The sequence below is a fragment of the Caretta caretta genome, chromosome 3 (assembly GCF_965140235.1).
Source record: "Caretta caretta isolate rCarCar2 chromosome 3, rCarCar1.hap1, whole genome shotgun sequence".
Classification (NCBI taxonomy): Eukaryota; Metazoa; Chordata; order Testudines; family Cheloniidae; genus Caretta; species Caretta caretta.
In genome coordinates this window covers 78,480,693-78,495,436 of record NC_134208.1, presented here as the reverse complement: position 1 = coordinate 78,495,436, position 14,744 = coordinate 78,480,693, and the positions used below count along the sequence as shown (strand labels likewise).

Here is a 14,744-nt window from a genome sequence, read left to right as displayed (position 1 = left end):
GGCACATAAATATCTTGCGATGCCGGCTACAACAGTGTCATGCAAATGCCTGTTCTCACTTTCAGGTGACATTGCAAACAAGAAGTGGGCAGCATTGTCTCCTGCTAATTGTAACCAAACTTGTTTGTCTGAGCGATTGGCTGAAGTAGGACTGAATGGACTTGTACCCTCTAAAGTTTTACATTGTTTTATTTTTGAATGCAGTTATTTTTGTATATAATTCTACATTTATAAGTTCAACCTTCATGATAAAGAGATTGCTTGTATTACCGTACTTGTATTAGGCGTATTGAAAAATACTATTTATTTTGTTTTTTTACAGTGCAATTATTTGTAATAAAAATAAATATAAAGTGAGCACTGTACATTTCATATTCTGTGTAACTGAAATAAATATATCTGAAAATGTAGAAAACATCCCAAAATATTTAAATAAATGGTATTCTATTATTGTTTAACAGCGCGATTAATCACACAATTAAGATTTTTTTAATCGCTCTACAGCCCTAGTTAATAATAATGGTTCTTGATAGAAATGACCAAACTTGTCTTGTTAAAATATGACATATGCACACAACACAAAATTTCAGTTCTATCCAAAATTGAAATGTTTGCTAAATGTGGTTGTTATTGTTTCCCCCCTCTCTTGTTTTTATGTGCATATGAACTCCAAGTCCTGTCCCCCTTGCCCTTATCCCCCATGTCTCTCTCTCTCTCTGTGTAACCTGTTCTTATGAAATTTCTAGCTCAGAGGCCTGATCCACCAAACACACACTTCAGCAGGACTATTCACAAGTAAGGTTACTCATATGTGTTAAGTGTTTTCAGGATAAGGTTCAAACTTGCAAACCCAAGAAGTCTGGTTAGCTCAGATAAGCATTCAAACTTGTGGATGCTTCGCCTAATGGAACCTGTGAATGCCATGGTGAATTTAGATCCTTATTCTACTTTTAACTACTATTTTTTATTTAAAATTACAAGAACAGTAGCAAGAGCCATGGCTGGTAAAAGGTTTGGCTCCCGCTGTTTTAATACATTACAGAAGACTGACTAAATATTGAGCTGCTTGAGTCGACTGTGACAGGTTAGGACAGGGAGTTCAGCCAAATATACCCTCAGAGCCTTAAAAGTCAAAAGAAGAACTTTAAAATAAAAGGATTTGCATAGGGTACAGACTTGAAAAGTTATTGTAATATAATTTGACTAAATCAGAACAAATTAAATTTCTAACTCATGGAAAATCCCAATATTTCAACATTTTTTTCAACATTTTTTTTCATCCTGAATTGGATGAAATGTTGAAATATTTAAATTTTTCACGGAAGGGAAATTTCTGAAGGATCTGACTCCGAAAGCTACTCATACAGCAGGATCACACTGCAGAGCAGACTGGTTGCGTCAAGAGACAGTTCATCCTGGAGCATGTTCCTGAATCAGACAGAGACAGATCAGTTTTGATTGGGAAATGAGGAAACATTTGTTTCAACATTTTCAATTGAAATGAAACATTTTGACATCCTGATGTTTCATTTCAGTTTGTTGAACTGACTGACTCTTAGTTTCAAGTCAGTTCAACACTAAAGTGCATTCCCCTATTGTATTGCTTTGCCTCATGGGAGTCAGAGTTCAGTTTGATTGCTGCCTCCATTCTCCCAATAGGAGAGGCTCTGTGGCTAGCCTACATCTCTGTATCGCACATGATGCACTTTCAGCCATGTGACTCCAATGATGCACCACTCTGGTCCATCAGAAGGAAGTCTGTGTTGCATCATGGGATATGTATTCTGGCCACAGAACCCAGTATATAAGAGAGAATAGAGACTCAAACAACAACTCCCATGAGGCAATAGTCCACAGCTGAGAAATACAATTCAATGTTGGATTGATTTGAAGCAAGATATTTTGGGTGAGTTCAATAATCTGAAATAGACTAATTGGGGTCAAACTCACCTGAAACAAAATATTTCATTTCAATTTCCCAGACAGAAAATCAAAACATATTTGGGAAATTGAAATGTTGTCAAGGAAAATTTTAATTTTGCAGAAACTGCACTTTCTGTCAGAAAATCATTGTGATGGAAAATTTTTGACTAGCTGTAGTTATGACCCCTACATTCCCATTAAAATATTTGAATAATTTGTAGTCTTCATATACAGTAGACCAGAACACCAGAAAAACAAAGAATTTCAATAATATCATTAAACTGGCTAAAAACACATTTTAAGCATTCTAAACTGTTTTTACTGAACAGTGGCTGCTGTCTTGCTTTTCTCAGCTGGGAGGCATTGTGGCCTAGTGGATAGAACACTGCAGTCGGACTCAAGAAACTTAGATTCTAATCCCAGTTCTGCCACTAGCCTACTGGGTTCCCTGGGGCAAATCAATTTGCCTATTTTGCCTCAGTTTCCCCATCTATAAAATGGAGATAATGCTTTGTAAAGCATTACAAAGGAGTGCTTTGTAAAGTACTTTGAGATCTACTGATGAAAAGCTAAGTAGTATTATTTTGTTATTAAAATGTAATTTTAGTAATACAGTACACCTTCGCTATAACATCCTTCATTATTACAAACCTCCGCCCTTAATAAACCCAATTCCTGGATCCCAACTACAGTTCAGTACTGTTTAAAAAAAAAGGGGAGGGGTGTTGCACATGTTTGTTCAATTTCTATCCAGGGTTGAGTCCAAGAGCAAAAACTTAAGGAGTGGGCCACAACCCGGGTTGAAGCTGAAGCCCCAGTGGTGGTGCAACTTTGGGGGCTGACAGCCGGGAGCCCTGCTGCTGTGCAGGCTAATAGCCAGGAGCCCAGATGCTGTGGGGGTGATCAGCTGGGAGCCCGGAACCTGGCTGCTGTGGGGGCCGACAGCCAGAACCACTCTACCTGCAGCTGAAAACACAGAGGTCACCTAAAATCTCCCTCCCTGACCAACTTGTAGCCATAGTTTTTAATATTATTAATAATAATAATTAGTTAATTTAGCTAACACCTTTATTCAAGGTGACTTCATTAACTTACTCCAGCATTTTATGGTTCATTTTGATTGTCCTTTCACTATAATGAACCCTTGGCTATAACGAACAAAAGGTTGTATTCTGACAGTGAGCGTGTATTGTATAAGATGAATTAGATGTCACTCCAATTATAAACCTAGAACTAAAGAAATAGTCAGACTCTTAATACTTTGAACCTCTCACCAGTCCCAGCAAAGATAAATGTACCATTAGCATCTCAAAAATAAATCATATTTTTGCTCTCATGAGTTATAAGTCAAGGTCAGTGTATTGTTGGTTTTACATTGATAGATGGTATAGCTTTAACTTTTCAAGTGATGTCAGATTTAACAGGAACTTCAGGGCAGAGTGATAAAAGCCTAACATGATTCAGACAACAATGGCAGGAATCAATATTAAGTTTGAAAACCTGAAGTTCCAGTGGATGGAAAATTGAAGGGATAAAGATAAGGATGAACAGGCATAATACTAACTGAAAATAGCAATAATGGTAAAGTAAGGCATTTAGAAATTGAACTGATAACCTAGAAAATAAATTCAAATTAAGAAATATTAGATTAGTATGATAAGGAAATTGACACAACTCTGCTCAAGGGGTAGGACACCTCAAAGTGTATCTTCACAAAGTCCATTCAATCCTCGTGTCCCCAAAGCCATTGTGAGCTGATTTCAGGAGCTAAGTAAAGACGGAGCTGATAAATGAAAAGATCAGGAAATTTTAAGCCTTTTTAATTCTGAAAAGTTCAAAATCTAAATTATTTCTTAATGTTTAGAGATGCTTTGTGTGATGCAGCTGCACATGCAATTTCCATTACGTCAAGTGTCTCTTATAATTTCATAGCAACACAGGTTTTCTGACTAAAATACTAGACATGAGTTTTTGCATCTATAATAAACGAAGTTTAGTGCCTCTAGCTATCAAGGAACACAAGCTGCTTGAGAACAGCTAGATATTACCATAAAATAAATTAACAAACAAAATTGTTGCTTCCCTACAGCCAAGAGTAAAGCTTCAGCAGTTCAACCGTGGAGGTTTGGGGGGGAATAACTCTCCGGGCAGAGTTAGTTAAAAGTCCATGTACAACAGGAACTAGTCTTGGAGCTTCTTTGCCAGATCAGGCAGAGAGAGAGAGAGCTATATGACCATCCCATCAAATCATTGGAAACGTTTGATGCTGTTCTCCTCTCACAAAAAGTTCCTTCAGGGATGAGGCTGTCTTTCTGTGTCAGAAAATGTGCACAGATTACACAGGACTTCTTTCAGCCATTTCATACTGATATTTCTCAAAGCTTTGGAAGATTCTCTTTAAGGTAAGGAACGTAAATGTCTCCTACACCTAAAAAAGAGAAACTCTCTACTTTATCAGAGATGATCTGTTAGACATCAAAACCATAATTCTAATGTCAAATCCGCAGCTGTATTTCCTATGTTTTATAGACCCTGAAGGGTCAGGCAAGTTCAGTCCTCGAATGATTGAATGAATTAATCAAATGCAAGCATTTCAAGATGGTTGGTTGTATATCACAGTAGTTGATCAAGGGGATTACTTCGCATTTATTGATTTGCATGATGCATATTCCCATATCAGAAAGCCAACATCACTTATGCTAATATGTGCTGCACAAAATCTTTCACTCTCCCCGTGACCACAAAAAGTTACAACCTTAAGAAAACAACAACAAAATTTACTTAATACCTGCTCTGAAATGGTTGACAATGATATTTGGGAAATCACCTCTAAAAAAAAAATCAAGACAAATCAATACCCAGTAGCTGCTAGCAAGTATAAAAGAAATCACTAAATTCCTTGCTGAATTTCATCTCTTAGGTGCTATAACGTTTGACTCCCTGCTCGGGAAAGAATAGAAAAAGGACCATGTGTATTTGTACAAAAGCAAAAGAAAAAACTTGCACCTGTTTGGTCTGATATCCTCGTACAGATAAATATCTGAGTATGGCTTCATGCATGTGTTCAGATGATAGGACTCAGGACAAAATTTTCTCAAATCAGTATGGTCCAAGTTAAGCACCAAAAATACAGCAAAATACTATTTGAATTAATGGATAAATACTGAAATCTGATAAAAAGGCTATCCATGTCAGAGCCAGCTTGTGTGATTATCACCATAAATGAATCTTCAAAAGGATAGGTAACATATCTCGACAAGCATTTTGTTCAGACCAATGAGTAAAAGCAGAGGGAAATGTACCAGTGTTACAGGATTCAAGATGGTGAGCAGAGCAATTCTGGCACTGAAAACATTTCTTACACACAAAGCAATGCTAATGCAGTTGGACAACACCTCAGCAGTATCATATATAAACTGACAAGGCAGAACCAAAAGTTCATCCCTGCTAATGAATAGAGGCTCTCAGGTGGCTTCAATGGGCAGGATCTGACTTTGAGGGCTGCTCATACAGCAGGATCACACCATGCAGCAGACTGGTTGAGCCAAGAAACAGTTCATTCTGGAGTACGGTTCCTGAGTCAGAGCCAGACTGAGACATAGATCAAATTTGCAATCTTTGGGTTGGTTACCCAGAGACTGATCTCTTTGCTTTGAAAAAACAATGCAAAACTCAGTGTTTTATCCCCCATTTTGAGAGCAGGTCATGTTCCCAATACATACATTCCCAATTTCCCAAATAACCCCTCAACTTCTAAAGTACCCATTACACAATTACACCTTTACATCTGTTCCTTTTTGGAGTTAAAACATTCTCTGTGGTTCTAGTCCTATTCCCTTTCTTCCCTCACTCATTGTTAGAGGACAGAGAGTAAGGGAAAAAAGCTGAAAAGGAAAGAAGAATGGGGACAGTGTGGACAATATTTTTGCCCTCTTCTCCAGTGGTTAAAGAGCACCAGAACAAGAGAAAAAAAGGTGTTTGGGGAGGTCTCAGATTAAATGTACAGAATTAATGTTGCATGGCAATTGGGAGGTTAAGCTGAGTGAGGACATGGTGATGAGTAAACTCTCTTGCTCATAGGTTCTTATCAGAACGTACAGTCCAGTTTTCCTCCTACAAGTGGCCCAGCCAACTAGCACACCTTGAGGAAACATTGCAGGTGAGGGGGATGGAGGGGGCGAGGTAACAGAATGGCACTAAGACCTATCGGGTAACACAAAAGTCTACACTACAAAGCTATCCCATCCTTGGAGACCAGTTTGCACTGCTGAAGTATCAGCAATTACAGCATGATTCAACTCCCCACCTTCCACTTCCCAAACACATACACAGTATCCAGGCACTTGTACCCACTTCCTTAAGACAATCTACTGACAGGTGTGTTTTGTGCCAGTTTACAGGAGCAGGTAAAGATTAAACTGTAGCTGACTCAAACCAGAGTTTAACAAAGCTCCTACTTTGCTTCTTCTCAGGAGCATCTATACCTACTTCTTCCCCTCAACAAGACAGAAAGGTTTTTTTCCTTACCTTTCCAAGATCTGCCAACAGCTGTCATGAGCTCATGAGTATCACATTATGATTGCACTTCCTTCGTGAGCTAGCTAGCAAAGAAACAACATCTATGGCAAGGACTTTTGACTACAAGATCCAGAGAAAAGCTGATTGTCACCTTGTTTAGCCCTAATTTGTCATCAGTCTTTCTCTGGAGAGATCACAATTTGATTTGTTAGTCTCTGTACTTCCAAGTCTATCTAATGATAGTCAACAACTTAAATGACGGATGACATACTTTGGGTTTGTTTGTTTTTTTTTAGCTTTTGTATGCAGCAATTAAAGTAAATTAAAACAGATGGTTACAGTCAGGTCATGTTGTTTTATGGTGTCCCATACCCTTAGGAAGACCACCATCACACAGGGTATGTTACACCACAAATGAAGGTTGAGGACAGCATGAGTAGGTGTACTATGATAACTGATGTGTGTGTGTTGCCTTCCTGCTCCCTGTTCCTGGTTGCTGCTCCCAGGACACAAGTGTTCCCGTTCCTGTTTCTTTGTGTGTGTGTTCATAGCACTGGGTGTGTGCAGTCACTCAGGGGCTGCTGCTGAAAATACCTGCTATTTGGATTGCTGTTTTGTTCAAACTGCTGCTGACATAACTGGTTCGTGGTTAATACGTGTTTCAATTGACCACCTTATTGCATGTCTTGCCTCAATTTCCTTGGGATTGCAGCTTTGGGGTGCATCAGTGTGTAATGCACACCCATACTATCTTTAATGTAGCTGGTACAGGTAAGTGTGGAAAAGAGGATATAGTAGTGAGGATGTGATAGCATGGGCTAGCGACCCCAGTACAAGCCCATGAGACTCTGAACATGTACTGTACCAGGGTCCTGTGTCCTGTACTGTACCAGGGTCCCTGCTACCATGTCTACCTGCTGAAATTTGTGGTGCAGATGTTTCCTTATAAACACTCTAGAATAATGTACTTGGAGAATGAGTCCTTATTAGTATGAACAGAAAGTTTGGAAATTGACACTAATATCTAAGAATTGCTATTTTCATTCTATGCTGATTACAATTCTATTGTTCTTTGATGGTGGGAGACATCCATGACTATTAGTCAGGTTAGACTTTGGACTAGTCTGTTTTGCTAAAATGAGAGTTCTCTGTGAAGATCGACCTATAATTCCTTCCCCCATGAACATTTCAGGATAAGGAGAAAACAGATGGTACTTAAGCTGTGAAAATATTGATTCAGATGAACCCAATACAGAGGAGATTTTTCCAAATGTCAACTTTTTATTTGTTTTGGGTTCCTCCCCACCACATCCTCTTAAAAATAGCTAGTAGTGAATCTATTCAACTGTTTATGTGATAAATATTTTATTTATTATTGTAATTATTGTAAGTGATTAATCCTGTCTCTGCTGGAAAGTGATGTGTATTTCATGGAGATCACATTTAAATACATTACTGCTATGTATAATATCAGGTTAAGTGTTGTATTTGGAGACAGGACATTTGATCCATTAGCCAATGAGAGTCCAATTACCACCCACTGTATCTGTGAATGGTGTATGTATAAATGTCATTGTCCTTCTCTTTATTCTCCGCCAGCATGGAAGAACTGGTGTTATGTGATCTATTGATTTTATTCCATGGTAATAATATCCTCAATCTGGGATTGGATTTTTTTTGGTTTTTTTTTCAAATAAGCAGGACTGCAAGAAATAATAATTCTTTGAATCTGGAACTGTAGCCACAGCTTCATACATTGGGCCTACAAGCAAGCTGTCAGAGGAGTAGCAGATTGCAGTGAGTCTTCAGGATCAGGCATGCATGACTGCACTGGCATGGCTTTTGGGGGATGTTATGGAATCAGTTGTTGCCAGAACTCTGCTCTATAGAAATCCCTGCAGACCTTAATAGTGCATCAAGATGAGAATTATTTTGATTCTAGAACAGAGGCAATTTCTCAGAGTTGAGCAGCTTTGCCTAGAGGCATTTCCCCTGCTCCATACTGGTATAGACACCACATGAAAAGACAGGAACAGAATTTAGACTGGCCCATATACAGATTACAGCAGCCACATACTGTTATTGAAAAGAATTAGTAAACAGACAACAATGTTAGGGGAGTCTGTTGGAGGCAAAGTAGTGAAATTCTCTTTCTTGCTGTTTGGAAGGAATGTGCAAAGATCAAATTGAAAAAAAAAATATGTAAAATGTTTGTTGTTTTTAAAATACCTGAGACTGAACTTTTATATAAATTGTTGATTGCCTTATTTGGGCTTCCAGTTAAAGGGTAACAGTTAAATGTTAAATAAATTTTGCACCTGCTAATTGCAGCACAGTATGAAATGTCAGCTAAATGAGAATGAAAAATTGCTCCCAAATCACAAAAACAATTCAAATAAAGATGGAAAAAGTGGCTTAGGAGAATCAAACTATATGAAAATCTGAACAGGCATGGATAAATCCTCCCTAACTAAAGCATGTTTCCTCATTATTATAAACCAACTATCTATAAAGCCAAGGAAAATAATAATTGTTTGTGTTGGTATGAGAGTGTACAGCTAATAATAGAGTGTGCACTTAAAGTACATTCCACTTTTAGAGCTCTTACCAGTAGAGATGGTAGGAAAATAGTATTTTCCCCATGGAAAATTTCAGCTTTTTGGCAAAATATTTCTACTGACAATTGAAATATTTTTTTTTCGAAGTGGTGCTGTGGTGTCTCATGGGAATTGTAGTTCAGATGCCTTGCACTGCCACCCTTCTGTATTGGTCAGGCTCTCTGGCCAGACCACATTTCCCAAGATGCATCACAATCAGGGCTGCTATGAAGCACCTTAACAAGATGACACCAAATGGTGCATTATCAAAGATGTCCAACCCACAGAGACTTGGAGCCTAAGGCACCTAAACGACAATTTCTAACGGGCACTACGGCACCAGTTTAAATTGAAATGTTTTGATTTTCAGCCCAAAAGCATTGGGGTTTTAGTATTTCATTGACCTGTCAAAACTTTACATGGAAAGCAGACATTTTTTGTGAAAAATTTAATTTAGTCAAAAATCCAATTTTCTGACAAAAATCAGTTTTGATGGAAAATTTTTGACCAGCACTACTTACCAGTTCATTGATATTCCCTATATAGATAAAAGGGAATGCTCTCCAGAGCTAGGAAGAGATTTTTTAAGTGTGCCCACTGTACAAAGTGGAAATTAAGAACAGGAAAAGGTAGTTTGAGTATCATGAAAATTTCTCAACCATTAAATATTTTATACCAGGGCTAACCTTCCAATGGAAAAGGAGGAAGCCACATTAAGTAGAGATGGCATGATAAACAAACAAAAAATTAGAAAATATTCCTTAAAGAACAATTGTACACTATCAGGTGAGAATGACCAGATAACCAAAAGCTCTTTTCCACTTCTCAGTTATATCAAACAATATTGAAATTATTCAGTAAAAGGAGAACAGTGTTTGGAAAAACCCACTGAACCATTCAGGCACCAATATTGATTACATACATGTGTCACTCATCTGGAATGACTTTTACACATTTGCCCCTTCTGTCACTCTCTCAAATCATGCCAACTGAAATGTCACTCTAAGCCAGGCTGCAGGCAATGAGCAAGATTTTTCCTTTAGCTTCTTTTTCTGGCCTTCTGAGCAGCCAAAACTTCCCCTCCCTCCTGCTTTTCACTGCTCCTTTGATCCCTCTGTAACTGTGAGTGCAGCCCAGTCCAGGAGGAATTAGAAAGAAGGAGGTACCCAGAACTCCTGATCTCTGGTCCTGAGCAGCAGCACATTCCACCCCCAAGAAACAACCATGAGGGAGGGATATAGAACAAAAAGGATTAAGAAGAAATTCAGGGAGATAAATGAGTTAAGAGGGGAAGTGAAGAGGGGAGAGTGGATCATTATGGAAAGAGGGTTGTTTAATTTCAGTGTAGATTTCCGGGTTCGGGCTGGAGCCCAGGTTCTAGGACCCCACGAGTCTGAGTCAGCTGGCACAGGCCAGCCATGGGTGTCTAATTGCAGTGTAGACATGCCCTATGCAGAGGCAAATTGGAGAAGGATGATCTTCTAGCTAATGCACAGGACTGGAAGTCAGGACTCGGGTTCATTCCCAGTCTGCCACTAATTTGCTGTGTGATCTTGTACAAGACATGTAATCATTCAGTGTCTCAGTTTCACTCTCAGTAAAATTGGACTATCACATAGATCTACCTCCTAAAGAGCTGAAAATTCTAAAATTCCTGGGATGGAAGTACTGATATTAACTTATTACAGTTAGATAGAGGAAGACAGACTGAATAAAAAACCTCTTGTTTCTTGTTATTTGTATTGCAGCATAGCCTGAAAGTGCTGAACCGATGGGTCCCATTGGGTTGTACAAACAGCTGTACAAACAGAGCAAGAGAAAGTCCCTGCCTTTAACAATGTATAGTCTACAAGACAGGAAATGTGGGCATACAGATGTGAAATCACTTGCCCTAAGTCACAGAGAAACCCAGTGGCAGAGCCAGGAACAGAATCTATGTCTTCTGAGTCTGTCTAGTATCCTTCATCCACTATGGTTAACTATGCTGCACAATTACATGTTCTCTCTCTCTCTCTCTCTCACTCTCTCTCACACAAGCTCTGTGAATGCTTACCCTAGTTGGTGGATTTCTGAAGAATTTTGGCTTTCATTATTTTTTTTTAAATCCAACATTATGGATGCAAAAAGAAATCTCCCACCTGTGGACCACATGCAAACTGATGTGCTCTGGTGTTTTCTTTACTGAGTCTGATGACAGAGTTATGCCAAGCAGCAGCATAGTGAAATTAATACAACTTGGGTCAGTTTCACAGCTGTTTCTCAGAAACCACAGGTAGCAATGAAACTATAAAGTGTATATATACACTGCACATAAAGGATCATATCATTTTCAGGCTCCTACTGCTTGGGAAACCTCTGAGCACCAACAGAGTTAGTCACTGGCATTATTCATAGAGAAGAAAATCTAAAAAGCAAAGGCTGGGAGAGCAGCAATAGTGGAGACTCACCAAACTAGCAGCAGTTAGAAGACTTTGGAGATAAAATGTCTTAGCCTCCTCAGAGCAGCAAAGTGGCTCCAAGTGAGGGAAGACACAGAAAATTCCTTCTTCCTTTCCAGATGCTTGAGGGAGACATACCTTCAGATTTATCAGATAACTACTAGACAAAGGATAATACGGAGGGCCTATACAGGCTCTGACGACTTCATGCTGATATAAATCCTAGCACCCTTCCTCTTCCCTCCAGCAGCGGATTTCAGGAAGCTGGGCTCACATGAGCATGTTCCCTTGGGCTTAGTTGGTGAAATCTACCCATCCCAACACTCTCATCTTTTGTATCTTCTCTCTAGTAAGTTTAAATCCTCCAACCAATGTGTGTGTGTGTAGTCCTGGTTTAGGCTCTTCTAGACATAATGTTATTCTATGTTAGCTCCCCAAAAATTGGCTGGGTTCCAAAGATATTAAAAGGAAGATTTCCGTGAGCTTTTATATCAATAATTTATGCTGAAATTACTGTCAATCTCAGGGCTGCTACTGTGCCTCACTGTGATTGGAGCTAATAGCTATTACCGGGATTTCATAGTTTCATTTAACATTAAGAAACCATCTGGAACTTTTATTTCGTGCTAACACATAATGCCACAGTTGTGCTCAATATAGTCAGCAGCTTTATCTTGCTATAATGAGAGTGAAACACACATGCACTGAATCAAATTATACCTTCAGTCATATTTGTGCATTTCTGCTGAAACCATATTTTCATAGAATTTAATGTCAGATCCAGTGTGACCTCCTGCATAATACAGGCCAAAGATCCTCACATAGTCATCTCTGCATCAAACCCATAGCCTGTTTCACCTATATCTTATCTTTTCAAAATATATTCAGTCTTGACTTAAAGTTGAAAGGGGAAGAGAATCCATCACACCTTGAGGTTAGTAAGCCCTGGTACAAATTAAGCACCATTTTAGATACAATGTTGTAAATCCACATTGACTCCAATAAATGTATTTACACCAGTGTAATTGAGAGCAGAATTTTACCCTAAATTTAACAACTGAGTCCTGTGCTCTGACCTCACTTTCTTTGTTCATCCTTGCTGAAGTGGTAGAATTCAATAACAATGTACTAGAAGCACTACAGAATTGTGTTTTCTGATGCTATGTTTCTGTTGTGTGCAGTCAAGTCTAGTACATTTCAAACTTTTATATGCCACTGAAGGGAAAACATTTCCATGCAAGAGATGCAGTCATTGCTCTGCTGACTGTAAATGTTCTTCTGTTCTTGGAGGCAACATAAGGAAATAAAGGAAGGAATGTGAGAATGATCAGAAACAAAACAGGATACATATTCAAACAGACGAACAACCCACAGACGCAAAAGAGAAGATGAGAAAGGTAAGTGTGAATAGAACGGGAAACAATAAGATCAATATATATGGGAGAAAATATGCAGAGAAGAGATAGGAGGAGACAGAAAAAACACGAAGGAGGAGAAATAGTGTCTGGAGAAGAAAGGAAAGTGTCATGTAGAATTTTTTTAAATAAAGAAAAAAGTTAAGGACAGACAGAGAAAAACAATGCTGGCAACTGGAGTCAAAGACACTGCTAAGTAAAAACTGCCTTCTAATATTTTAGAGTCCAGCCTTCCGATCTGAAGGAGTATAAGATCAAAGTTTTCTACCAGACTAAAAAGACATTGACATCTGGTAGTGTTTTCTGGTAATGCAATAAATACCTTGTGTCATCTCTTTATGTCCTGGGACTTTAATCATTTTGGTACTTTAAAAAAATCTCAGTTTTTAAACTTTTTCTGAATGTTGTTTTATTGGATTGCTACACATATTTCCTGTCATAAAAGCAGCTCTAATGGATTAGTTACTTCCATCAATTTCCTCAGCTCCTTTTGAAAACAAATATTCTGTGGAAGCTATTCTGAACCTTCCGAACACATCCTCTGAGGCAACAGGCTTACAAAGTCCTCAGTCACTGAAATTTAATCAATTCTTATTTTCCAGGTGAAAGTTGAAAGTGAGAATACAGAAAGTATGTACAGTAAAAGCTTTTTTATCTGGCATGCGTGCTTCCTCCACCTGCAGGCGCCATCCCCGCAGCTCCCATTGGCCATGGTTCCCGGCCAATGGGAGCTGCGGAGCCAGCACTTGGGGTGGGGCGCTGGCAGCACGCAGAGCCACCTCGCCATGCCTCCACCTAGGAGCAGCAGGGACAGTTCACCGCTTGCGGGGAGCCACCCAAGGTGCTGGATCCAGCACCTGAAACCCCTCCTGCACCCCAACCCACTGCCCTGAGTCCCCTCCTGGACTCAAACTCCCTCCCAGAGCCTGCGCCCCACACTCCCTCGTGTGCCCCAATCCCCAGCCCCACACACACACACACACCCAAACTCCCTACATCTTAGTTAACGGGAATTTTTCACTTACCGGCACCCCCCGTTTCCCCAACATGCCAGATCCAAAAGCTTTTACTGTACTTACTTATATATGTATCACTACCATAAGATTAGATAATGATTTCTGAGCTCTTTCAGCTGAATAAATGGTGAAACTTTTACTCTATGCAGCTGAGTAAAGGGATGTAAAAGTGCCTTTAACTCACCCTTGGCACTGCACAGATCTCTGGCCACTCCATCAGTCGCAGTGTAACACAAAAGCCTCAGGGCTCTTCTATGTTATAGTGGCATGTAATGGCTCTTAAGTGATAATTATGCTCACTGAGGAACTCCAGAGCATAATGCATTTGCCAGGCCTGGAGTATGCCCCTGCACTGGGGAGCCATAGGAACCTCTTGCGCTATCAAATCTGAAGGGCCAATCTGATCTGGCCCAGGATATGTACTTAATGCTAATTTGTGCCAACCTAGATAACTGATGGAGCTGGGGAAGTGGCATTTCCTCTATCTCTAATCAGGCTTCAATTTAGCTAAAAATTAGCACATTATATTGTCTGTTGAATCACCCTAGTCATAGGACAGAGGGCAGGGAGACGTTATATGAATCTGAGCTAGTCAAGATTCAGTTTGAAAGGTTCTTAGAAATGCAGTGTCCATAAGATTGCCCAGCCCAGCTGTGATATTGATGACTGCAGTATCAGCATCTAGATATCTGAAGATAGATAGATATGTAATTAACTACGATAAAATTATTGACCTGATCCTGCAATCCCTATTCAAGCAAAACTCACACTCAGATCTAGCAATGGGAGATTCACCTGAGTGATTCGCCTCATCTCACTATTCTTGACTTACTCCAT

General features: G+C 39.3%; 1 protein-coding gene across 3 annotated transcripts in view; it reads right to left on the bottom strand.

Annotated features, from left to right (window-relative positions):
• GRIK2 (glutamate ionotropic receptor kainate type subunit 2) overlaps window positions 1-14,744 on the bottom strand; it is a 611,732-nt gene that overhangs the window by 111,230 nt on the left and 485,758 nt on the right. The gene's annotated exons all lie outside the window — the stretch shown is intronic.